The sequence below is a fragment of the Macaca mulatta genome, chromosome 7 (genome assembly GCF_049350105.2).
Source record: "Macaca mulatta isolate MMU2019108-1 chromosome 7, T2T-MMU8v2.0, whole genome shotgun sequence".
NCBI classification, from domain to species: Eukaryota; Metazoa; Chordata; class Mammalia; order Primates; family Cercopithecidae; genus Macaca; species Macaca mulatta.
The window spans coordinates 110,094,149-110,119,032 of NC_133412.1; the positions used below are offsets into that span (position 1 = coordinate 110,094,149).

General features: G+C 37.7%; 1 protein-coding gene and 1 long non-coding RNA gene across 4 annotated transcripts in view; one reads left to right on the forward strand and one right to left on the reverse strand.

Moving 5' to 3' along the window:
* Positions 1–24,884, reverse strand: part of SLC25A21 (solute carrier family 25 member 21) — a 507,140-nt gene that overhangs the window by 306,399 nt on the left and 175,857 nt on the right.
* On the forward strand, positions 1,760–7,187 carry LOC144329666 (uncharacterized). The gene is made up of 3 exons (XR_013395280.1): positions 1,760–1,999; positions 3,183–3,247; positions 5,734–7,187. It is a non-coding gene; the product is annotated as an uncharacterized LOC144329666 (long non-coding RNA).

Here is a 24,884-nt window from a genome sequence, read left to right on the forward strand (position 1 = left end):
GGCACACATTATCTCATTTAATCCTCACAACAATCACATGAGGAAACTATTATTCTCATTTCACAGATAAAGAATGAAGCTTCCTGGAACTCTTGATTGACAGGATATATAAGACTAAGCAGAAGAAGTAAAGACATATATAAAGAACTTAACTGATGATGTCAAAGAAGAAACACCTACAGAAGGAAGATGCTAGAGGGTGTGGAAGCACAGAGGATGACCAAAGGTTACATATAATGAAACAGTCATTGATGAGCATTTGAGCTGGTTTCACCAGGATCTCACAAATCACCACTAAAGAACTTACTCATGTAACCAAATACCTCCTGTACCCCGATAACTTATGGAAAAATAAAATAATAATTATTAAAACAGTCATTGGAATTCAACATAAACCAAGAAAAAATGTAAGAAAGATTTTTTTTCTTCCAACAGGCTACCACTTCGTCTAGAAAATAACACTGAAATGGAAATTTCATTTGCATATTTGCACTGTTTGTAAAGATAACAGTTGTTTCAATGAGTACAAATCTTACAGAATACATACATTAAAGTTTTACAAATCCAACTGTTAAAATGTAATTTTAAGATGGTCTTGTTTGGCTGAGGAAACACCTAGAAAAAGGTCGGTGGTTCAGCTATTTCTGAGATAATCTTGTATAGTCCATCACACACACATAGCCAGCATCTACTTCCTGAGGTGAGGCAGGTTACTGTCTCCTCCTTGGCAACTTTAATGGTGATCCCAACAAGTAACAAATGGGAGAAACCTGAGGACCACAGTTGACATCAGTGAGGTGATGGAGCGACAGTCACAGGAGGAGGAATCAAAGTTTAAGACACCCTGCAGAAGTAGAGTCACAGGAAGAAACAAACTAAAAAATGAGCATTGCAGAGAAAACATCTGTAAGCAGTGCTACCGTTGCGGCAGGCCAACTCTCAGGCAGTCCCTTGCCAGGCAGTGTCAGTGTAAACCAACACCTCAGACATGGGAATTTTTGCTTCAGATCAAAAGGACAGCAGCAATGCCATCTGCTGTTTGCTTGGAAAAATGGTAAGAGCAGATGTTTCCATGTGCTGACCTGCCATCCCTTGACTAAGAGGCCACTTGAAAAATAATCATGAAATCGCACAGAAGAAACATCTGCACAGTGTACAGCAGACCACCAATCATGCAGCATAGGAGAGAAGGAACCTGTAGCCTACCCATGAAATAATGATAGGCAGGTCCCCAACGAGTAGTGGGGGCCCCTCATGTACACATGTTATATGAGAACAAATAAGGCAAGATCAGTACTAGGCAAGGGGCAGTCAGAACGTTGTCTGTGGACCTGAGTAATTTCAGTGGACAAACCCTAACTTCTTTCAAATATCTTCAAAGGCTCAGAGCTTCACATTTACTTCTCAGACTTCTCTCTGTTGTTGCCTATGATATAATTTGATTTTGTGTAGCCTACATTTTAGGCATCACTGAAATTAAATGATTAGCAGTTCCTTAAGAACAAGCCATGGCCTGTAGATGAAAAAACAAAACAAAACGAATGCAAAGTGCCTGTGCAATGTGAGTTCAGGACATGGTGAGAGGATTTGTGTCTCACCTCTCTTACTACCAGGAGCTCCAAGAGCACCTCACCCCCGCGGCAAGGTTGATGCAAGCCAGAGCTCATGGAAACTGCTGAGTCACTTGCCAACCACTGGCTGGGACAGCAGAAGCTTGACCTCAGAAGGAACCAAGTGTCATTTAGGATTTGCACCTCGAGCATGCTCCTCTTGCTTTGTGGCCACACCTGCCACCCTATCCAAGTTTATCTTCTTGCTTTGAGAGCCTTGCTTGAAAAGTGCTAGTCATCTTGTCTTGCCACTTGGCTGGACACAAGTCCTTGGACCCCATTTCCCAGCAGCTAATCATCAGTTCATCCACTCAAGTAATTTTCTCAGCCCAAACACAGGTGCACTCAGGAGCAAATGTTATTGAGGAAGTGCAGAATTTTTCAAAACCGTAAGTTTTCCCTCTGTGGACATGCAGAATAAAACATTCACACACCCTGTATTTCCTCTTAAACATGTTACATTTTTCTACTGAGGAGTTTGCTTTCAAGGCACTAATTTTTTTCTAACTTGATTCAATTATTTGTTCCATCCTCTTTAATTTATTTTTCTGATCTGGGGATCTATTGCCTAATCTAACCTCAATAGTTTTGGTTTTGTAATTATCAGGGGAAGGAGAGAGATTTGACTCATTTTTCTATGAACACTTCCTTCCCCTTCCTGCTGTGAAGGAAGCTTATTGCATTGACCAGAGAGGAGGACTCTGTCTTATATTCTTTGCTTAGCAGACCCGCCTGTACATAGTAAATGCTTGTGTTTGAATAAATTAAAAAGGAATTTCAGGAGAGGTCTGATTGAAAATGTCTGCTATAACATAAAACCACTAGAAATAATACAGAATCTCTCTACAAACGAAACACCAGTGCTGGTGGAGGCCTAGCTCTGGAATCACTGCCATGGCCTCCTACCAAACTCTTGGGGAAGCAGAGTGGTTGGTTATACTTCTCTGTTACAGCAGGACAGCCTCAGGAGGAAGATGTCACCACATCATAATTTTCTACATGTTCTAATGCAAGTGGGGTCTTGTAATAAAGTGTGTTTTCTTTGATCCTAGCAATTATATAACAGTATATGATACTATTATTTATATCACACATTACTGTCAAAAAGTTATAGAAAGAACTAATGCATTACTTAATTTTCAAAGCTGAAAAAGATTTTATATCCTTCAAAGTTGTGTTCTTACTAGGACAAACACATATCATCAGCACTCTCTTTGCAGGTGGAACTTTATGAATTCCTCTTTGGGATATATGCTCAGAGATTTTTCTTTCTCTCTTTTTTTTCACACACTACTCAGTGATTACAAAACTTTTGTTCAAAAAATTAATTCGAACTTTTTAAATACTGAACTGTCATTTGGAGGCAACCACTGACAATAACACGATCAGGCTGGATACCACTTGGATAAAATCAAGATGTGATTATAAAGCGCTATTAATATATAAGTGATTAGTGATTTTCTTCTGTGACTCAAACTGGCTCTAAGGTATAACGATATTCTGAGAAGTGGCAGAACTTCTACAATAATTCTAAGACAGCAATTTTGATGGATAATTCTTATCTACATACAGGCATATTTTGGAGATATGATGGGTTTGGTTCTAGACTACTACAATAAAGCGATTACTACAATCAGGTGAGTCACATGAATTTGTTGGTTTCCCGGTGCACATAAAAGTTATGTTTACACTATACTATAGTCTATTAAATGTGTGGTAGTATCATGTCTAAAAAATGATATGCATATCTCAATTAAAAATATTTTATTGCTAATAAATGCCAACAAAGTAGGTACATGTTGCTAGGAAAATGGCACTGATAGACATGCTGGACACAGGGCTACCACAAATCTTCAATTTGTTAAAAACTCAGTATCTACAAAGCATGGCAAAGCAAAGTGCAATAAAACAAGGTATGCCTGTACTTAATTCTATTTTATGATGATACTCCTGCCTCAAAATAGAGTATAAAATCTAATATAATGTAAAACTTTACAATAATTTAATACTCACATAGTTTTAGTATGTTCTAAAATACTACAATGACTTAACTTGGAGGATTTTGTTTTGCATATTGTATGCCATTTAGAGTTGGTTACTCTCGAAGTTAATGCCCTTTGAAGAGTCAGATGATCTCAGCACCTAAGCCATTCATTGACTCCAAATCAGGCATATGGCTAGGAGCACTAATATCAAGCCACTGTTCTAAGTTTTCAAAAAAAGTGTACTGAGCTGGCAACATAGCAAGACCCTGTCTCTATTAAAAATACAAAAATTAGCCAGACATGCTGCCATGTGCCTGTAATCCCAGCTACTCAGGAGGCTGAGGTAGGAGGATCACCTGGGCCTGGAAGGTTGAGGCCGCAGTGAGCCGATATGGCACCACTGCACTCCAGCCTGGAAGACAGAGCGAGACCCTGTCTCAAAAAAAACCAGTGTACTGTAAGACAAAAGTATGCTTTCACAGGTTAGACAGCACGATGCTGTTCCTTGTCAAACCTAAGAATTTTCCTGGTCCTTTGAGATACCCAAAGTAGAAAATGGGGTCTTTGCCCTGATAGCTTATATTCCTATATTGAAAAACAAGTCAGTCAAAAATCAGTGAAAAAATTAATACAGAAGACTGTGAGATAATCAAAATAACCAACTTAGGTAGTAATTTTTTTTTTTTTTTTTTGAGATGAAGTCTCGCTCTGTTGCCCAGGCTGGAGTGCAGTGGCGTGACAGCAGCTCACTGCAGCCTCCGCCTCCTGGGTTCAAGCAACTCTCCTGTGTCAGCCTCCCACGTAACTGAGACTACAGGTGTGCGCTGCCACACCCGGCTAATTTTTGTATTTTTAGTAGAGACGGGGTTTCACCATATTGGCCAGGCTGGTCTCGAACTACGGAACTTCAGTGATCCACATGTCTTGGCCTCTCAAAGCACTGGGATTACAGGTGCAAGCCACCATGCCCTGCCAAAGGTAGTATTTTTTAAACTTTGCTTACATTGTCTAAATATAAACAACTTTTTAATTGCTTACATAAATGGCAGATCATGAAGAAAAACCCAGACCCTGAAAACCCAACTTTAAAAAATCTGTGTGTAAATTAAGCATGGTGCTTTCATCTTTGTTTCTGACTTTCTAAAGAAGGAGAAGTACCCTCTGCAGGGCAAAGGATCTGCAGAACTATATAATCCAGCAATTTGTAAGACCACAGAGACTCAAGTTAAATAAAACATATTTCTTAACCCACTGCCCACATAAAATCCTGAAGGGCAGGGACAGTGTATCCTCTGAATATATTCTCAGACCTAGTCCACGGCTTCAATGATAGTAGTAGTCACCTATAGGGAAGACTTAAGGTCACTGACATTTTTTTTTATGGCTTGTAGGATGAGTGCATCATCGAAGAACGACATTGTTATTTATCCTCTGTTTACTTACTAAAGTACAGGCTTGGTGTACACAATGACAATTTAAAAATTGTTGATGGGCATCTCTTTGTATGTAACCCGACCTTTCTCTCTGGCTGCCCTTAACACTTTTTTCTTCATTTCAACTTTGGTGAATCTGACAATTATGTGTCATGCAGTTGCTCTTCTCGAGGAGTATCTTTGTGGCGTTCTATGTATTTCCTGAATTTGAATGTTGGCCTGCCTTGCTAGGTTGGGGAAGTTCTCCTAGATAATATTTTGAAGAGTGTTTTCCAACTTGGTTCCATTCTCCCCGTCACTTCAGGTATACCAATCAGACATAGATTTGGTCTTTTCACCTAGTCCCATATTTCTTGGAGGCTTTGTTTATTTCTTTTTACTCTTTTTTCTCTAAACTTCTCTTCTTGATTCATTTCATTCATTTGATCTTCAATCACTGATACCCTTTCTTCCACTTGATCAAATTGGCTACTGAAGCTTGTGCATGTGTCACAAATTTCTCATGCCATGGTTTTCAGCTCCATCAGGTCATTTAAGGTCTTCTCTATGCTGTTTATTCTAGTTAGCCATTCGTCTAATCTTTTTTCAAGGTTTTTAGCTTCTTTGCGATGGGTTCAAACATCCTCCTTTAGCTCAGAGAAGTTTGTTATTATCGATCATCTGAGGCCTTCTTCTCTCAACTCATCAAAGTCATTCTCCGTCCAGCTTTGTTCCATTGCTGGTGAGGAGCTGTGTTCCTTTGGAGGAGAAGTGGAGCTCTGATTTAAGAAAACCTAGGCAACGCCATTCTGGACATAGGCATGTGCAAGGACTTCATGACTAAAACACCAAAAGCAATGACAACAAAAGCCAAAATTGACAAATGGGATCCAATTAAACTAAAGAGCTGCTGCACAGCAAAAGAAACTACCTTCACAGTGAACAGGCAACCTACAGAATGGGAGAAAATTTTTACAATCTACCCATCTGACAAAGGGCTAATATCCAGAATCTACAAAGAACTTAAACAAATTTACAAGAAAAAAATCAAACAACCTCATCAAAAAGTGGGTGAACAGACACTTCTCAAAAGAAGACATTTAGGCAGCCAACAGACACATGAAAAATGCTCATTATCACTGGCCATCAGAGAAATGCAAATCAAAAACACAATGAGATACCATCTCACACCAGTTAGAATGGTGATCACTAAAAAATCAGGAAACAACAGGTGCTGGAGAGGATGTGGAGAAATAGGAACACTTTTACACTGCTGGTGGGACTGTAAACTAGTTCAACCATTGTGGAAGACAGTGTGGTGATTCCTCAAGGATCTAGAACTAGAAATACCATTTGACCCAGCTGTCCCATGACTGGGTATATACCCAAAGGTTTATAAATCATGCTGTTATAAAGACACATGCACACATATGTTTATTGTGGCACTATTCACAATAGCAAAGATGTGGAACCAACCCAAATGTCCGTCAGTGACAGACTGGATTAAGAAAATGTGGCACATATACACCATGGAATACTATGCAGCCATAAAAAAGGATGAGCTCATGTCCTTTGTAGGGACGTGGATGAAGCTGGAAACCATCATTCTGAGCAAACTATCGCAAGGACAGAAAACCAAACACCGCATGTTCTCACTCACAGGTGGGAATTGAACAATGAGAACACTTGGACACAGGGTGGGGAACATCACACACCAGGGCCTGTCATGGGGTGGGGGAGGAGGGAGGGATAGCATTAGGAGGTATACCTAATGTAAATGATGAGTTAATGGGTGCAGCAAACCAACACGGCAATGTATATATATGTAACAAACCTGCACATTGTGCACATGTACCCTAGAACTTAAAGTATAATAATAAAAATAAAATAAAATAAAAAATAAAAATAAATAAATTTTTGTATAGATAAAGATTCTAATAAATAAAGAATTATTTGATCCATTCAATACCTAACAGGCGATTTGATGTATTTACTGATTTTAATACTCACAATTATACTGAAGTGAATGATTGTTTTGGTGTCATGCACACAACACACTTAAGTTTTCTATTAGCAATGCCTATGATTTTGTGTCCTTTAAGGTATGACTATAGTGATCCCATATAGTCAAATATCTGGGAAGTTCTTGCATAACATGGAGAATCTCTATTACTGTCAACATGATGTGATCTCATTATTTACAGGTAAAAGTTCAGCACCAAATTATAGAACAGATTTCAGAATATCATCAAACTATAGAACAGATTTTAAACTCATTTTCAAATAAGTTTTATGCTATGAGGAAGTTATTTCAAAATATTCCATCACAAAAAGTGCGGCTCATTGAGAATCCAAATTATTCATTGTGTATTATGAGTAACACTCTTAATGTGAACATTCCTTAATGAGTAAACCTGCAGTGTACAAAAATAGTAAAATATTATTCACATATCACCACATAGTAATTTCCTTTTCATCCTGTTGGGGCTTGCACACATGGAACAAAGAACAAAATTTTTAAAATAAGCACAGGGCCATCTAAGAAGTAGAATTTTTAACATGAAAGGTTTTGGTATTTATTAAGTGGACTAATTTTTTTTTAATTGGCTGTACTGGGTGCAGTAATCCCACCACTTTGGGAGGCCAAGGCAGATGGATTGCTTTAGCTCAGGAGTTCAAGACCAGCCTGACAAACATGGCGAAACCCTGTCTCTATCAAAAATACAAAAATTAGCTGGGCGTGGTGGCACACTCCTGTAGTCCCAGCTACTCCGGGGGTGAGGTGTGAGGATTGCTTGAGCCTGGGAGCCAGAGATTGCAGTGAGCCAAAATGGCACCAATGCACTCCAGCCTGGGCCATAGAGCAAGACTCCATCTCAACAAAAAACAACAACAACAAAACAAAACAAAACAAAAGACTAATGCAGATATATCTTACTAAATAATATTCCTCTTCAAGTGTATTTGAAGAGGAACATACTTGTTTGTCCTACTTTACTTTCCTGAGCCTAAATTAAAGATTAAAAATAATTACCTTTGAGTTTTTTCAAAATAAACCAAAGGAATGGCTAATAATCATAAAATATGATTGAATAATGCTACAAAATTAACAGTTGACTTTTCATTTGCTATTAAATATCTCTAGACATTAATCCTATAAAGTTTTTAAAAAGAAAAGTTATTTTTCTCTTCACTTGACATTAAAGAGTCTTGAATACAAAACTCTGAAACATGATACAAAGATGTTCTAGATAGCATACACTTATGAAGTTCACTTTCAATGAGCAGTCCATATTCCTGGGTTCACTCTCATAGCATTGCTTCTTTCTTTCACTTACTTTTATTCTAAAATTAGATATGGGAGGAAGGAACCATAGTCTTGCTGTTATGCTTCTGATTCATTTATTTCACAAATATATTTGGGTAGCTACTATATGCCAGACATTAGTGTAGGTGCTAATACATAGCAGTAAACAAAACAGCCAAAAACTTCCCCTCAGAAGCGTACATTACCTCTACCTTTCTTAGCCCAATATTTACAGTACACTATTATGAAAAAGTAAAGAAAGAAACAAAAAATACGTGCAAAAAAGAGAATGCTCACACAACGCTGGTGAGAATGTAAATTAGTTCAACCTCTGTAGAAAACTGTATGGAGATTTCTCAAAGTACTAAAACAGAACTACCTTTTGATCTAGCAATCCCATGACTTGGTATCTACCCAAAGGAAAAGAAATAATTTCACCAAAAATCACCTGCAGTCGAATGTTTATTGCACCACTATTCACAACACCAAAGTCATGGAATCAACCTGTGTCCATCAATGGTTAAGTTGATAAAGAAAATGTGTGGTATATATACATAACGGAATACTAGGCAGCCCTAAATAAGAATGGAATCATATCCTTTGCAGCAACACGGATGGAGCTGGAAGCCATTATCCTATGTGAAATAACACTGAAATGGAAAATCAATTACTACACATTCTCACTTATAAGTGAGAACTAAACAAGTGGTACACATGGATATAAAGACGGAAGTAATAGACACGGGAACTCCAAAAGGGTGCAGGGAATGAGGTTGAAAAATTACCTATTGGGTATAATATTCACTATTTGGGTAATAGGTTCACTAAAAGCCCAAAGCTCACCATTATGCAATATATCCATGTAATAAACCTGCATAAGTATCTCCCTGCATCTAAAGTAAAATAAAATAACAACATAACAGTAACAATGACAACAAAATCCTAGAATAGTGGCAATTGGATTCTGGATTATCTATTACCTCTCCTGTTATTTGCCCCAATAAGGCTATTTATGTGACAATGTTATAAACAAAGAGTTGCAATGACATGGACATTATACGAAGCTGCTCATGATATTGTTTGAAAAACAAAGACTAAGGGGAAGCATGAAATAGCATGCCCCCAAAAGGGGGAAATCATTACATTTCATTTGCTCTTCTGTTTACATTGAGAAGATATAAACTCAATGTTTACATAGTTTTTAACTTCAACTTTTTTATTTTTACAAGATAAATTTATTTTTCAAACCTGTCTACTTTTGAAAGTCTCTTGTTCTTTGTGCCCTTTTAAAATGTCATCATTTGCTTCTTTAAATATTTTATAATACTTTATATTTTTAAATATTATAATTCAAATATCTAAAACTTTTGTAGGTTTAAGCCTTTTGTTTTTTTTTTTTCCTACTGACTCATTTTTTATCTGGCGATTTTTTAAAATTATGTGATGACTTTTTAAAATGTTTTATTTCCAAATAAATCCAAATTTAGAGAAGAACTGAAAGAATACAAAGAATTACATATACCCTTCACCCAGAGACCCCAAGAGTTTCACCAAGTGTCCCAGTTTATAATATACTCTATAGCAAAGAATCCAACCTGAGATCACACAATGCACTTAGTTCTTCTGTCTCTTCAGTCTCCTTTAATCTCAAATAATTCATCAATCCTTTCTTTATCTTATATTTTAAGATTACAGGCAGTGATTTTGCAGAATATATCTCAATTTGGGTTTCTATAGTCTTTCTTTATGATTAGATTCAGACACTAAAACTACTATGTTATGACCTCAGGGCAACATATCAGGAGGACCATGATGTCAAATGTTTGCATACATTAATGTTTCTTGATTTAATTAATTCCTGCTATAATGGTTGTCATAATTTTCCGATTGTATCACTCTTTCTACATTTAAAAGTCAGCATTCTTATGTAAAAAGATCCTTTTCTTATCTCCACATATTTATTCATTTATTTGTATCAGAGAGAACTCATCAACTCCCATTATATTCAATGTGATATAATTAATATCATTATTTATTTTAATGCTCAAATTGTCCCAGATTTGGTCAGTGAGAGTTCCTTCAAATTATTTTATATCTTTTTCACATGTCTCCACCATTCTTTGACTATGTACTTACTATTTAATATAAGACTCTACAAGTTTGTATTATCTTTGCCCCAACTCTGAAATCATCCATTTCTCCGAGGAGGCCTAGCTCCTTTTAGTGAGAATGGTATTTAGAAATCAAGATCTAGGTATTAGGGAGGCTCTTTACAACTGAAATCTCTCACACACTCTCAATGGACACAGCAATAAAACATATGCATCATATATACACACATATCTATAGACACATATTTTTACATGTGTAATTATTTCTATAATCTATATATTAAAAACCATAAATTCACAGCAATATTTTCAATTCCAATCCAACACCACATTCTGTCTTCTTCCTTTTCATATTAGTAACCTCCATGTTCCAAAGTGAGAAACTGGATTTCCATTATCCTAAGTCCATTTACTTATTTGCTCAATTCCCCTGTATGTAACCAGAGTCCTGACCCTATTGGACCTCCATTCCACTTGACTGCTTAACTGATCCTTATAAATTCATATTTAATACATTTCCTTCCACCAAGAGCCTAGAACACTTCCAACGTGAGACCATGTTAGCTCCCCCTACAGAGGATCTTAGTTAATCCAGGAGTCTCAGGTTAGCAATCTCCTGTTACAGTAAGCCTTAGTAGAATCTCCTGATCTCATCATTTACTGCTGACTTTTCTGATCTCAGTTCTCTGGGGTTTAGGGGAGGAATTCTTTTTTAAGGTGGGGTGTTTAGGTGTTCTTTGTTTCTTTATTTTTGTTTTTTACCCTTAATGACTTCCCCTGGGTCTTGCAATCCCAAGAATGCTTTGAATATTGGGTTTATGCTTTATCCAAGTTAAGTTGTACTAAGCAGTAGAGTCCTTCAGAGTAGCTAATCAACCATATTTTGTCTTTATGTGTCTATATGCTTATCCGTACTGATTTTTCCCTACATTACAAAACTAGTAACGTCCTTGAAACACCATGAGACTCTCTGCTACAGCCTGGTTATTGGTTCAAGGCAGAAAAACAAGTAAGAATAGAGAAATTATTGGGCAGCACTTCTGATTTTGTTCCTATCAGAAGTTAGGAATTATTTATAGCAAGGTTATAATAAGTGTTATTTTAATCTTAAAGATAAAAGGGACATTAACATTCCTTTCATCCAGTTCCTTAATTGACACACGGGAAAAAGGCAGCCCAATCAGAGAGGAAGGTTTTCTACCAAAGTAAATGGCATTTTGGTGGGATTGCTTAGATTTATTTAGAATTCAGTTCCCTGGTCTACGATCCCTAGTTTATTTGTATCCAATCTTCTTTTTCTAAGCAAACACTATAATTTTTTTCATAAGTACATTTGAATATGTCTTCTACTTACTAAAATAATACACGATCATTTTAGAAAAAAGTTAAATGTACAAAAAGTATAAAGAAAATAAACTTTATAATCCTAATATGTAGAGATAACTACTATTAACATTTTGGTGTCTCTAACGCTTACATGGTTTATTTTCATAGCTGAGATCATACCGTACAGTTCTGTATCTTTTTTTCACATAATATATCGTTACTATTTCCTCACCTCATTAAAAGCTCTTCATAAGCATTATTTTTGATGCTACATAATATTACATCATATGGATGTACTTAAATACCATGAACTCTTCACCTTCATTAAATAGTTAGGTTGTTTCCATTTTTCCTGTTATACATAATATTCGAAAGGATATTTTTGTTCATCAGTTTTAGTCCACACCAATGATTATTTCCTTAGGATTTACTAAGTCAAAGGATCCACTGTCAAACTGCTTTCCAGAAAAAATGGTATCAATTTATGCTACCTGTAGTTGGGTTTCAAAGAGCTCATTTCATCATGTCCTTACCATGGTTCTTTCATATGGGCTTGGCCATTCTCAAGTATTGCTTTTCATTATGTTTCTAAAGTTTGAAGTTAAAGGGCTTTCAAATTATGGAGTGGAGGTTGGGGGTATTATGGACAGCCTTCCAAGTAGATAGACTTGTGTAAAGATGAGCAGAGGAGCACCTGAAAAGCCCTATGGCCTTTCTTCCCTTCTCTGTGGCAACAAGGCCTTGTGGAGAGCACAGTCTCTGCCATTTGACATACCTGTCCCATTCCCACCTACCCATCACCTGTGTAATATCGGGAGAGAGAGGTAAGCCTCACGAGACTTATTTTCCTCACCTGTAAAATGAAATATTAATGCCTATCTTGCTGCAGGGATTAAATGTGAAAGTGCCTGATATTTTTCCTTGCCCCTGGTTAGTCCTTCCTATCAAGCTTAAGGACTATTTCAAGAGCTAGATAAAACAGGGTATTGTGTCTTCAACAGGTCACAGAATATACACTCTCCCATCATTTATCTGACTGGCGAGTTGAGATATTAAATGCTTGCATGGTTGTAATCTTGCAGAGTGAAAGTATGGGGCCTTCAAAAGACCAGCTTTGGGGAGGGAACATCTGCGAATACAGAAGCCAAAATGGGAAATTTTCATAAGATTTATTTCATAATATTTCAACTGATAAGATATGGTTGCTCTCTCTAGGAACATAGAGGTGACTGGCATGGAGTTAACCGTTCATTACAGTGGATCTCACCCCCTGTTGTATATCTACTTTAAAGTTTTTTAAAGCTCCACTCAGACCAACTGAGCTGGAATCTCTGTGAGATGGGGCCCAGGTATCTGTAATTTTTAAAACTCCCTAGCTGATTCTGATTCATGGCCACAGTTTACATTTAATGGATAGTGTGGTTCGTACATTCTGAAATGTGAAAGCTGGGGATGGTCATCCAAACCTTTAATTAAACACCCCTGATTTACGGATTAGCAACTCAAGCCTGAAGTCTGTCAGTTAGCTGCCAAACATCACACAGTTTGATAATGATGGGATGAAAACCCAGAATTATAGCACATTGATAGAATACCTTTAAGAGGTATAGTAGCAAAAAGAGAAATCTCATAGAAAGCAAAAATTAATTTTTTGAAAGCAATTACTGCCACTTGGCAAACAGACGTTACTGCTTTCTTTTTAGAATTACCGTATTTCATGTTGCATGCATATGCAGGATGAAAAAATCAGATCTCAGTTCTCACTTGGATAAAGGGCCAAAAAATACTTGCTTTGCCATTTGCTCTCCCCCAGGAAGTGAGCACCCCTGGCTGCAATGCAGTTTTTGTTTCCTCTCCTACAGTACGTTCAGTCCTCTTTTCTGGTTTTCAGAAATACTTGAGTGTGCAATGATCCAGGTGTAGATGATGTGAAAAAGGTCCTCCACTGGCAGCCCCTCTAAAACTCTTTTTAATTTCTAAAGTATAATTCTTATATTGCCATGAACTTTGGGAAGATGCCCACACTCCCCTTAATACTATTTCTTCTTTAAATATTGGGAGGGGGGTGGCAGATGTTGAAAATTGCTTAGGTATACAATAGTGGAGGTATAATGATGTCAAAGACCTTGGGTGAAAAAAGGACTTAACTAAATCTTTTTTTTTTTTTTCTGTTTAATTTTAACTATGGACAGCCTGTTAACGAACTTTTAATCATATTATTTATGAAGTCTTAACTATAACACTGTTTTAACTTTTAAAGATTTCCAGGAAAAAAAAAATGCCTACCCATACAAAAATGCCTGGCTAGTTTTTACTCATTTGGGGCCATGTTGGGAAACACTGAGTCCTAAAATATTGCTTAAAGGCCCTGGGTTCACAGCCGACACGTTCTTAACATTTATGGTGATTCTAGAGACCCTCAGTATCTACTGCTACAGTTCCTTCCCTCAGTATTTTTCTTGGATTGGATTTATGGCCAACTGGTTGTAATTGACTCTCTACTGGGACAAGTTAGGATATGAGCATATGACTTTCCGTTTTAAAAAAAAGAGAGAGAGAAAGAGAGCAAGAGAGAGAGAGAGACCAAGAAAAAAATCACCATTGATATTTATCTTAAACCTCCTTCATTTCCAGCTTCTCTGGCAGCAAGTCAAGCTGCTGTCATAAAGTAGAATTTAAGTACAAGGGGTTTCTAGAGAAAGGATGCTGTATTGAATGCACAACCTCATAAGAAAGAGTAGAATGAAAAAAGACAAGCATTTTCTATTTTATAGGGTACATATGACACCTAAGTCTTGCCACAAAAGTGGAATCTGCCACCCGAGATTCCAGGTTGGAAAGGAAAACTGATCATAAACAGTCTAAGCACAAATGGAGACAGCGGATGTAAAAATCTCTATCTGCAATTCCCACAAGCAAAGCCCTGTCAAGCTATGCAAGCCTTCCCAACCCCAGCAGTCTGTTCCCCAGCTGTCTCCATGCAACTGATCTGTGGATCTTCTTGCAGATATTCATTGATTACACTACTTGCCCAAAGAAAGAAAAACTAATTAAGGTTTTACACACTACATGAGACTCTGAAATTATTTATAGTTTAACCCACCATGACAGCTTTTGAGGAGAGAGAAAAAAGAAATAATTCTGTATGTGGAAATGAAATGCTTATAAATTTATCCCCTAAAAAAATCCTTCACTGCCATGGCTACTTTCCAAAGTACAAAGTGTTAATCTAATTTTAAAAATCTGAAATCAGGCCAGGTGTGGTGGCTCACACCTGTAATCCCAGCATTTTTGGAGGTCAAGGTGGGAGAATAGCTTGAGTCCAGGAGTTAAAGACCAGCCTGGGCAACACAGCGAGACCTTGTGTCTACGAAAAATAAACAAAATTAGCTGGGTGTGGTGGTGGTGTGCACCTGTAGTCACAGCTACAGTCAGAGTCACCTGTAGAGGTGGGAAGATTGCTTGAGCCTGGGAGGTCGAGGTTGTAGTCAGCCATGTTTGCACCACTGCACTCCAGCCTGAACTGCAGCCTGGGCAACAGAGTGAGACCCTGCTTCAAAAAAAAAAAAATAATTCAGTCATGTCCCCAAGCTCTTTAATTTTATCATCAGTCAACTTGGAGTTCTTACTTTCATATGCTGGAAAACAAATTAATGCAAATCATTCTATTAAACAGCTTATAGTTTTCCCTCCAAATGGACTCATGCAAAAGTTAAATACTTCTGAATCCTGTTTTATGTTAAAGCCCTAATAATGTAAATAGTACAATGGAGCATTTTTAGTCATTAGCACCAAAAGAACATCACACACCTGACTGCTTCACCTGGGTAGGAGCAAAGAGTGCTGGGTTCTGTACAAAGCTGTTGACCACAGTGGATTGCCCATTCCGGTTGCTGAATAACACTCAACAGAATGGGAGGACTGTTAATGGTGACCACCTGATTCAAGGTCTCAGCCTATCTTGGTTTTGATTCCTCAAGCTTCACACTGTTTTTACATTCTGCCACAGTGAAGCAGAGAAGCAGCATCCCTGGCACATGGCATTCAACACTTAGGGACCTGCTGTTGCCTGGAGAAGGGCATATGGATGCAAACCTTGAGTAACATGGACTTCAGAGAACATTACTGGAGCCCTGTGCTCTATTATAAGAACCACTATCATCTAGTAATAATAGGAGCCAAGAATTTTTGAATGTGTAGTTGTGTTAAGGACTTACAAGCATTCACAAGAACCTGAAAAGGGAGGTAATATTATTATTCCCATTGTATAGATGAAGAAACTGAGGCTTGAAAAGTTAAATAACTTGTCCAAGACCACACAGCAAGTGGCAGAGGCCACATTAAAAACTGGGCCTACCTGTTTCCAAAGTCCATGCTCATAACCAATACACAATACAGGGAAATTAACAATCTCTTCAACAGTGCCCATCTACTAACCCGGACTGTTCATGCTGCTTCCCCTGCAAGGCAGATAAGCTGAGGTAGAAGGATACCCACTCAGGATAGACAGAAAGAATCAAGTGCTTCTTGGACTGTTTCAGTAAGATCAGTGCCTTGTACTCAGGGTATCTTAAATGGCCCCTCTATTTGTCTTGACAAGATCCTTATGAGATTGGGTGACATAATCACAATTCCACAGAGGTGTTACAGTAGCTTGGGGTTCTATCAGTGGTTTCTTCATTTCTCATTTAGCACATAATTTCACAGTAACATAAATGATTTATTTAGTGACTATATGTGTAAGACTTCAGGCCGAGCACTTTGCAACTTGCTGCAGGCCATTAAATGGCATCAGTAATTAGGTCATCCCTGAGAATCTATCTGTGGGTGGACCCATATACCCTCCAAATGGATAAAACTCCTATGTGGACAGATTGGAGATGTCATACCACTAGACAATCCCCAAGATACTAGGAGTTGCACTGGTAGTGGTATGCGCCTGTGTAGTCTCAGCTACTCCGGAGGCTGAGGTGGGAGGACTGTTTGAGCCCAGGTCACAGCTGCCATGAGCTATGATAGTGCCACTGTACTCCGCCGCCTGGGAGACAGAGTGAGACTCTATCTCTATAAAAAATAAATAATAAAATAAAAAAATTTTTAAAGAATAGCACTGTTTCCTGGACACTAATTCTAAGAAAGGTGCCTTTTTACATCTGGCTCAAGCCCTGAGTCAGCAACTGGAAACATATACTCTAGGTATGCTAAGGAGAAACTATTAACCATGCAAACTAGCCCCAAATGGCTTTTCTGATTATTTGTTAGCATGCAGGTGGCTTGGAGAAGAGGACTGCAATTCTAGAATGTTAGTTTTTGTAGTATGAGAAAATCGTAACTTTTTTTTTTTTCCAGGAACTTGTTTTGCCATAGATTTAAGGCAGTAATTTGTTACAGGCAAGACATTTATAGGGGCTGTGTTATCAATGCTAGAATCATCAAGAAATTCTATCAGAAGACACAATGTTTAAGTATAGGTCTAATTACTGCAATCATTTCTTTTTGTTTCCTTTGCCCAGATCCACTTAATCCCATCTCTTAGTGTGGGCACAAGCTGACAGTTGCATGACAAGGAATGTTTCCCTTTGTAAAAAACCCACTTCCTTTCTGTGTAGTTTTAGCCTAATTGAAATGTTTCCTATTAAGCTCAATCAAGGCAGCAATTATCTAATTACTCACTTATGCTTTTCCAGCCAAAAATTTGCCTAAGCTGGTATACTGGAATGAGAGCGAACATATTTATTATTGCTTTTACATTTTTCTGTTTTGGACAATAATCATAAACATTTTACTTCCAGTTCACCAGAATATATCTAATTAATACTGCTATTTTCTATAAAATATTACTGCAAGCTACAACCCAATGTCGAGTGTGGCCCTGTCTATGAAATGTGCATTCAGACTTGTGGTTATGCTACATGAATGGTGTCACTGGAGAAGGGTAATAAGGAAAGAGGCTAGTGAAAACAAATCTCAAACAAATATTCAGTCGTTTCAAAGCCACGAGTTTTATGGCTTTAAAAATAAAAAGTGAATTACTTCGATTTAATTGAGAAAATAATTTTTACAGCATCACTTTAAAGAAACATGTATCCTGCATGTCTGGGTTTTCTCTTGATACAAATCCCTTAGGTCTCAAGATGATCACAACCAGTCAACAACACAGGTGGTCCACACTTTTTAGGTATAAATTAGAGACATATATCATTAAAACCAGAATTAATTTTAGAGTTAGTGACCCTGTGAGGTCACTCCTGATTAACTCCATTTTGATTGAGGTTGTACCAAAACACAAGGGACAAATTGAGTATGAGGGATTGATATTTTCATTTCCAGACAATACATCTTATCATCATTTTCATCATAAATGTTAACTAGTGTGGGACTAATACAGCTCTCTGCATAGAAAAAGAACCCCAGAAAATTTGTATACTTCAGAGTAAATTTATAAGGAGGGAAAGGAACACCTCATCAATCCCCTAAATGTGGTCACTTGACAATCCTTCACCTAAGTTTTTCATAAACCCAGAAAATGACTACATTCAATGAGAATTGCAACAACAACAGCAAAATAAGTCTACAAGGAAAACACTCCACTTACTGGGAAGAGAGGAGAGTTTTTGCATTGTGTTGGTAAAGAGAGGAGCTTTTTTTTTTCATATACACATAATGACGAATGAGCTATATGCAATATTAGTAACCCTAGAGATTAGTAACCTACATAATGAGTTATCTATAAAGATGACACTTCACTTTCTAGTAACTGATTTATCTCAAGCATAACTCTGAGTGAAGATTAGTGAATTAAGCCTAACTGGCCACCCATTAGGGATCGGGGAGATGTTGTTCCCCAAACTACTTGTTGCCTGCTTCACAGTTTGGAGAGAAGTCTAGAAAAAGAAAATGCATTTTATCTTGAAGATGGTCCCAAGATTCAGGATTCTCTTCTGTGTGTTTATTCCCTTTGGGAAGGAGGACAGGACAAAAGGTATAGAAAAAGAGAGGAATCGATTTCCTTGTAGGAAGGAAGAGAATAAGGTAATCAGACATTTCCTTTTCACTGGTCCTCAGGAATTTGGAAGTTTTTGTATATGTTCAATAAATGGCTGGAAAATGCATTTTTGTTTCCACATGTTTACTTAAAAGAAGAAAATAACAAGTCTAAACATTCTGTCTGCAGTTGGACCCTTTCCTGCTGTTCTCTCTCAAAGCAGCTTTACACACTCTAAAAAGAGGGACTAACTTCATTTTACCACAGGCAGAGTGGGAACCTGGGGTTATTAAGTGAACCCATCATTGACTAAGAACGAACACAGAGGCCAGTGATATTGCCCATCTGTCTCGATCTGCCCTTAACTGACCCTAAGCAGCACCCAGATCTAGTGAAAGGCAGGTACCTTGAACCTAACAACACCTCTTCCATCACAGGTCCACGAACCTCCTGCCTAGCACAGAGCAATAAACAAAGGGAAATGTGGCATTAAACCAACACAGTCCTCATTTCCAACATTATTTAGCTCTTGAAAATTTCAAGTTGAGTTACCATTGCCTTTATTTCCCCTCCTTACCTTGCACTAGTTCTCATATTTCTATCCTTCCTCCACTGCAATAATTCAATAGAACTAATTATGTCTTTAAAAATAGTTAAATAAGCATATGACTGAAGTTCTCTTTCCGTTTTGCCTGATCCTGGGTCAACTGGCTCCTCAAGTTTGTCTGAATTGATCCCGTTTCACGTCTGGCCTGAGTCTTCTTTTGAGATGATTTGTATGATGTCTCATTATACCTCTCAAAGTGTGTTGTTGAAGTGGTGCTGATTTATCCAATTTAAAGCAACAACTGGCTGGCAAATGTTAGGATCATCGAAATGTAACGCTACAAAAAATAAATATTCCACAATTTCTTAATTACAAATGTGGATTCTACATACATGTTTATCCTAAATTATTCATTTGTGAATCATTTTTCCATTTTGTGCAATTTTAATATCTGGTTGGTCTGTTGGTCGTTTTGCTTATAAGACCTATAATGCCAATGCTTTTCTGTTTTTTATAATAGTAAAGGCTTTGGAAGAGAGAACGTGACAAAAAAAAGTTATTTCTTTTATTCTAAAAATGCAAATTATTCTGTGATGCCTTTGAGTCTTTGACTATAGGTCATGTGTTGCTGATGATAAATGAAAATACCTGCTTTTCATCCATCTATTAAGATTTCACAAATAAAAATTATTCAACACAAAGCGCACCTACGATGGAAAAGTCTAATGTTAAAAACTTTCCACTTGTCATTGCCCAAGTTAAAAATATAAGTAACACACTTTAAAGCTTATAAAACTTATAACCCTGGCTACATATTGGAATGACCTGGAAGCTTTCTAAAAACACTGATGGGCCTCAACCCAGAGATTCTGATTTAAATGGTATGTTGATTGCCCAGGTATCAAGACTTACGTTAAAATCAGCTGAGGAGTTTTTAAAAGTCTTGATACCTGGGCAATCCATTCCCTTACTCCTTCGCTCCTACTGAAGAACAGCAACATAATACTGTAGCTAACAATTGGTATCACTTACCTTAGACCAGGCATTCATTTAATCTTCACAATAACTCTATGATGTAAATATTATCACTATACTCATTTTAAGATGAAAATAGGTTCAGAGAAGTAACTTGACCAAAGCCAGCTAAAACTGGCAGAACCTGCTTTCCAACCTGGGTCTCCAAAGTTTGTGACCCTCCTCCTATACTACCTCTCCTACTATCCTGTTTTCACCATGACCACAGCTGGCTCCCACTCTCCCTGCCCTCAGGGTATATCACAACCCTTGTGCCTTCTTTTGGTTAATGCCCTCATTAATAGTAGAAATCATTGTATCTAATATTCAGCTAACTTTCAACTCCTGGTCCAGCAAACCTTCATTATCTTAGTTCTCTGTGCTTCATTTGATCATAGTATCTAAGTCATGTCAGCCAGCCTCAACTAGGTCCTCACCTGGTCGGCATTAGATAAGAATTACTTTCTATTGCATGTGGTAATAGAATAATACAGTGGTTAAAAGAAGGGTCTCTGGAGCCAGACGACCAGGTTCCAAAGCCTAGAGTCTCTACTTTCTAGCTTGGGCAAGTTACTTAACCTTTGTGTGCCTCATTTCCTCATTTACAAAATAGGGATAATAATATGTTCTTGTGAGCAGGAAAGTAAGTTGTTGATTAAGCACATTGACTATGCTACATTCTGTTTGTTCTCCTTTATACTGTTTGAATGTTTATTTCCTCTCCTAAAGTTTTCTGTTAGTATGATAAAATGGCCTCGTAGAACACTTAGAAGTAATGAAACTGGAACAATTAGGTGGAGGAATAAATGGAGAAAAATAAAGTGGATGGAGGAGAGTGGCCTTAAAAATGAGTCAGCCGAGAAGTCAGCACATTCTCACAGGAGAATTGACTCGGCCACGGCCCTGTCTCCTCAGAGTGCCTTCCAACAGGAATGTGGTGACAAATATGTACAGAGTAAATAAGGAAAAAATGAAGAGGTTCAAAGTGAGGAGCAATCAATTCAAAAGAAAGAAGAAAGAGGGGAGCCTTGGAATTTTACCTACTTCTACTGATTAGTGTTTGACTTCACTAAGGGTAAGACAAGGCTGACAGGGAAGAAATGAGAGGCAAGAGACAGCCCAAATCTTGGTGGGAGAGTCGACTGTGCCCTGAACCACAGGACAATTTGTTCTTAGTACGAGAACCAAAGAAAAGTCAGTCAAGGATTATGATGTGGGAACCCTGATGATAAACACACTCAGGATAAAAGAAAGAGGGATTCCCCCCACCAATATTGTGGGTACAAAAATTGAAAACAGGATGACACAATTCTTAGAAATGGAACAATTTGAGATTCAGCTCCATATTAATTAAACTCCTGCTCTATGCCAGGCACTGATGATACAGTCTACGCCCCCGTGGATCTATACTCTAAAGGAGAGGCACTTTCTCAACAGGTGATCAAAAGAGAAGAGAGCAGGTGAGACTGAGGAGATGCTTTATGTTCAGCTGACGATAACAAGCATAGACCAGGCTGTTGGTGAGGGCAGCTGAATATGGCAATAAAATAAATGTTAGTTAAGAATAAATATTACTTCAGAAATATGCATGAGATGAGAAGGAAATGTTTGACTGAAGAGACATTAAAAGTAATATTTAAAGGTACATTATTTAGGTCGGGCACAGTGGCTCATGCCTATAATCCCAGCACTTTGGGAGGCCGAGGCGGGTAAATCACCTGAGGTCAGGGAGTTCGAGACCAGCCTGGTCAACATGGTGAAACCCCCATCTCTACAAAAAATACAAAAATTAGCTGGGCATAGTGGCAGGTGTCTGTAATCCCAAATACTCAGGAGGCTGAAGCAGGAGAATCGCTTGAACCTGGGAGACAGAGGTTGCAGATTGTGCCACTGTACTGTAGCCTCAGTGACAAAGCGAGACTCTGTCTCAAAAAAAAAAAAAAAAACTATATTATTTAAACTTTTCAGAGAGTGCTTTCATCCATGTTTCATACATTTAGAGATACTGAGTGAAGCCTATAATAACCTTAGGAGAACCTGATATCATCATTTTACAAATGAGACATCTAGGGAACAGACAGGTTAACTTCTTTGCCCAAGGTTACACAAACAAAGCCAGCTTCAATAATAGAATTCATTTGTCTAGATTTCTTGCCAAGATGATGTCGGCCCAACCAACATTTTCCCAAAGTGCAATCCCTGGAACACTAGTTCTGCAGAGTGTTATTATTTTAAGTTTCTATTTTATGGTAAAACAAGTCTTGGACATGCTGGTAAAGAGAGTTAAACAAGTTCCTTACTGTGAGATTTCTCAGAGCCTTAAAAACGATCATTTCCAAGTGAGGGATATAGAATGTGGTGTTTCTTACACTTATTTGATCAGAGAACACTTATTTCATGGATTGTCTCTCAAATTTAGAGTAACATAAAATATGCTGGAAAATACTGCACCAATGTGTACTGAGGTTAGCAAGTTTGACAGATTTGGAATATGGACAGAGGTATATAAATGTGATTCTTCTTCTACCTCATGAATCATGAGGAATCATGACAAGATTAATCTGGAATAAATAATCCACTTGGAACAGCTTGCCATTAGTGGCTGGTGCCACTAAACTGAACAAACACACTCCATAAATATCTAGGCAACACTAAGCCTGGATAAGTGTATTTCATTATGGAGAAATCAGATGTAAATAATGTCTACAGATAACATTTGATGCGAAATGTGTGACAAGGAAGAGCCTATTCACTTCTGATAAAGGACTATTATCCAAAATATACAAAGAACAGTTAAAACTCAACAATAATAAAAAAAAAAAACCCAATTGAAAAACGGGCCAAAGACCTTAACAGATACCTCACCAAAGAAGATATACGGATGGCAAATACGTCTAGGAAAAAATGTCCCACATCATATGTCATTGGGGAAAGGCAAATTAAAACAACAATGAGATAGCACTACACACATATTAGGATGGCCAAAATCCAGAACCCTGACAATGCCAAATGCTGGAGAGGATATAGAGCAACAGGAATTCTCACTCACTCATTCACTGTGTGAATGCAAAATGGTGCAGCCACTTTAGAAGACAGTTTGGTGGTTTCCTACAAAAGTACACATACTCGTACCATAAAATCCAGCAATCTCTCTCCTTGATATTTACCCAAATGAGTTGAAAATACAAAAACCTATAAAAGATGTTTACAGCAGCTTTATTCATAATTGCCAAAACTGGGAAGCAGTAGATGATGGACAAATAAACTGTGGTACATACAGACAATGGAATATTATTCAGTGTAAAAAGAAATGAGCTGTCAAGCCATGAAAAGATATGAAGAACCTTAAGTCCATATTACTCACTGAAGCCAATCTGAAAAGGTTACATAAATACATGATTCTAATTATATAATTTTTTGTAAAAGGCAAAATTATGGGGACAGTAAAAAGATCAGTGGTTGACAGAAACTGGAGGTTAGGGAGGGATGAATTGGCAGAAAACAGTGATTTTAGGGCAGTGAAAATCTCTGTATGTTACTCTAATTATGGATACGTAACATTATACATTTTTCCAGACCCATAGAATGTACAACACCAAGAGTGAATGTTAACTAGGGACTTTAGGTGATAATGATGTGGCAATGTAGGTTCATCAATTGCAACAAATGTACAACTGGGCGGGGGGGATGTTGATACTGGGGAAGGCTATGCATGAGTGGGAGTAGAGGGTATATGAGAAATTTCTGTATCTTCTGCTGAATTTTGCTGTGAACCTAAAACTGCTCTTAAAAAGTCTTTTTTCTTTTTTAAGCCTCATTATTGCCTCAGAGCTGAAGAGAAAGCAAGCAAGTTGTAAAGTAAAAAATACATCAGAGACAACTGAAAAGTTGGGGACCAAATAGAAGCAGATTGCTTAAGGGCTCACAAGGGGAGGGAGCCATTATTTACAATGCTTATGTATTATTTATTATCCATTGTCTCTCTTCTCACCCTTGAATGAAAACTTGGCAAGGAAAGAGATTTGTGTCATCCCCCACAAACCCTGACTGATCTACTCCAAAAGTCTAGAACAATGCCTGACACACATAGCAGATACATCAATAGTGAATGAATAAATGAATAAAAGAAAACTAACATTAAAATCAGAATATTTGATCTCTCCTACCACCTGTAATAAATTCTCCCCATTTTTTCACCTTTGTCAATGAATACTCCAATTGACTTAGTTTCTTGGGCCAAAAACCTTTCAAATTTACCTCCTCTTTCTCTCATACCCTTATCCAATCAATCAGCAAACCAAATCAAGTCTACCTCTATAGGTATTATAATTCTCATCTCGCGGGCGGATCACGAGGTCAGGAGATTGAGACCTCCCTGGCTAACACCCGTCTCTACTAAAAATACAAAAAATTAGCCGGGCATGGTGGCGGGCATCTGTAGTCCCAGCTACTCGGGAGGCTGACGCAGGAGAATGGCGTGAACCCAGGAGGCAGAGCTTGCAGTGAACTGAGGTCGTGCCACTGCACTCCAGCCTGGGCGACAGAGTGAGACTCTGTCAAAAAAAAAAAAAAACTCAGTAATTCTGA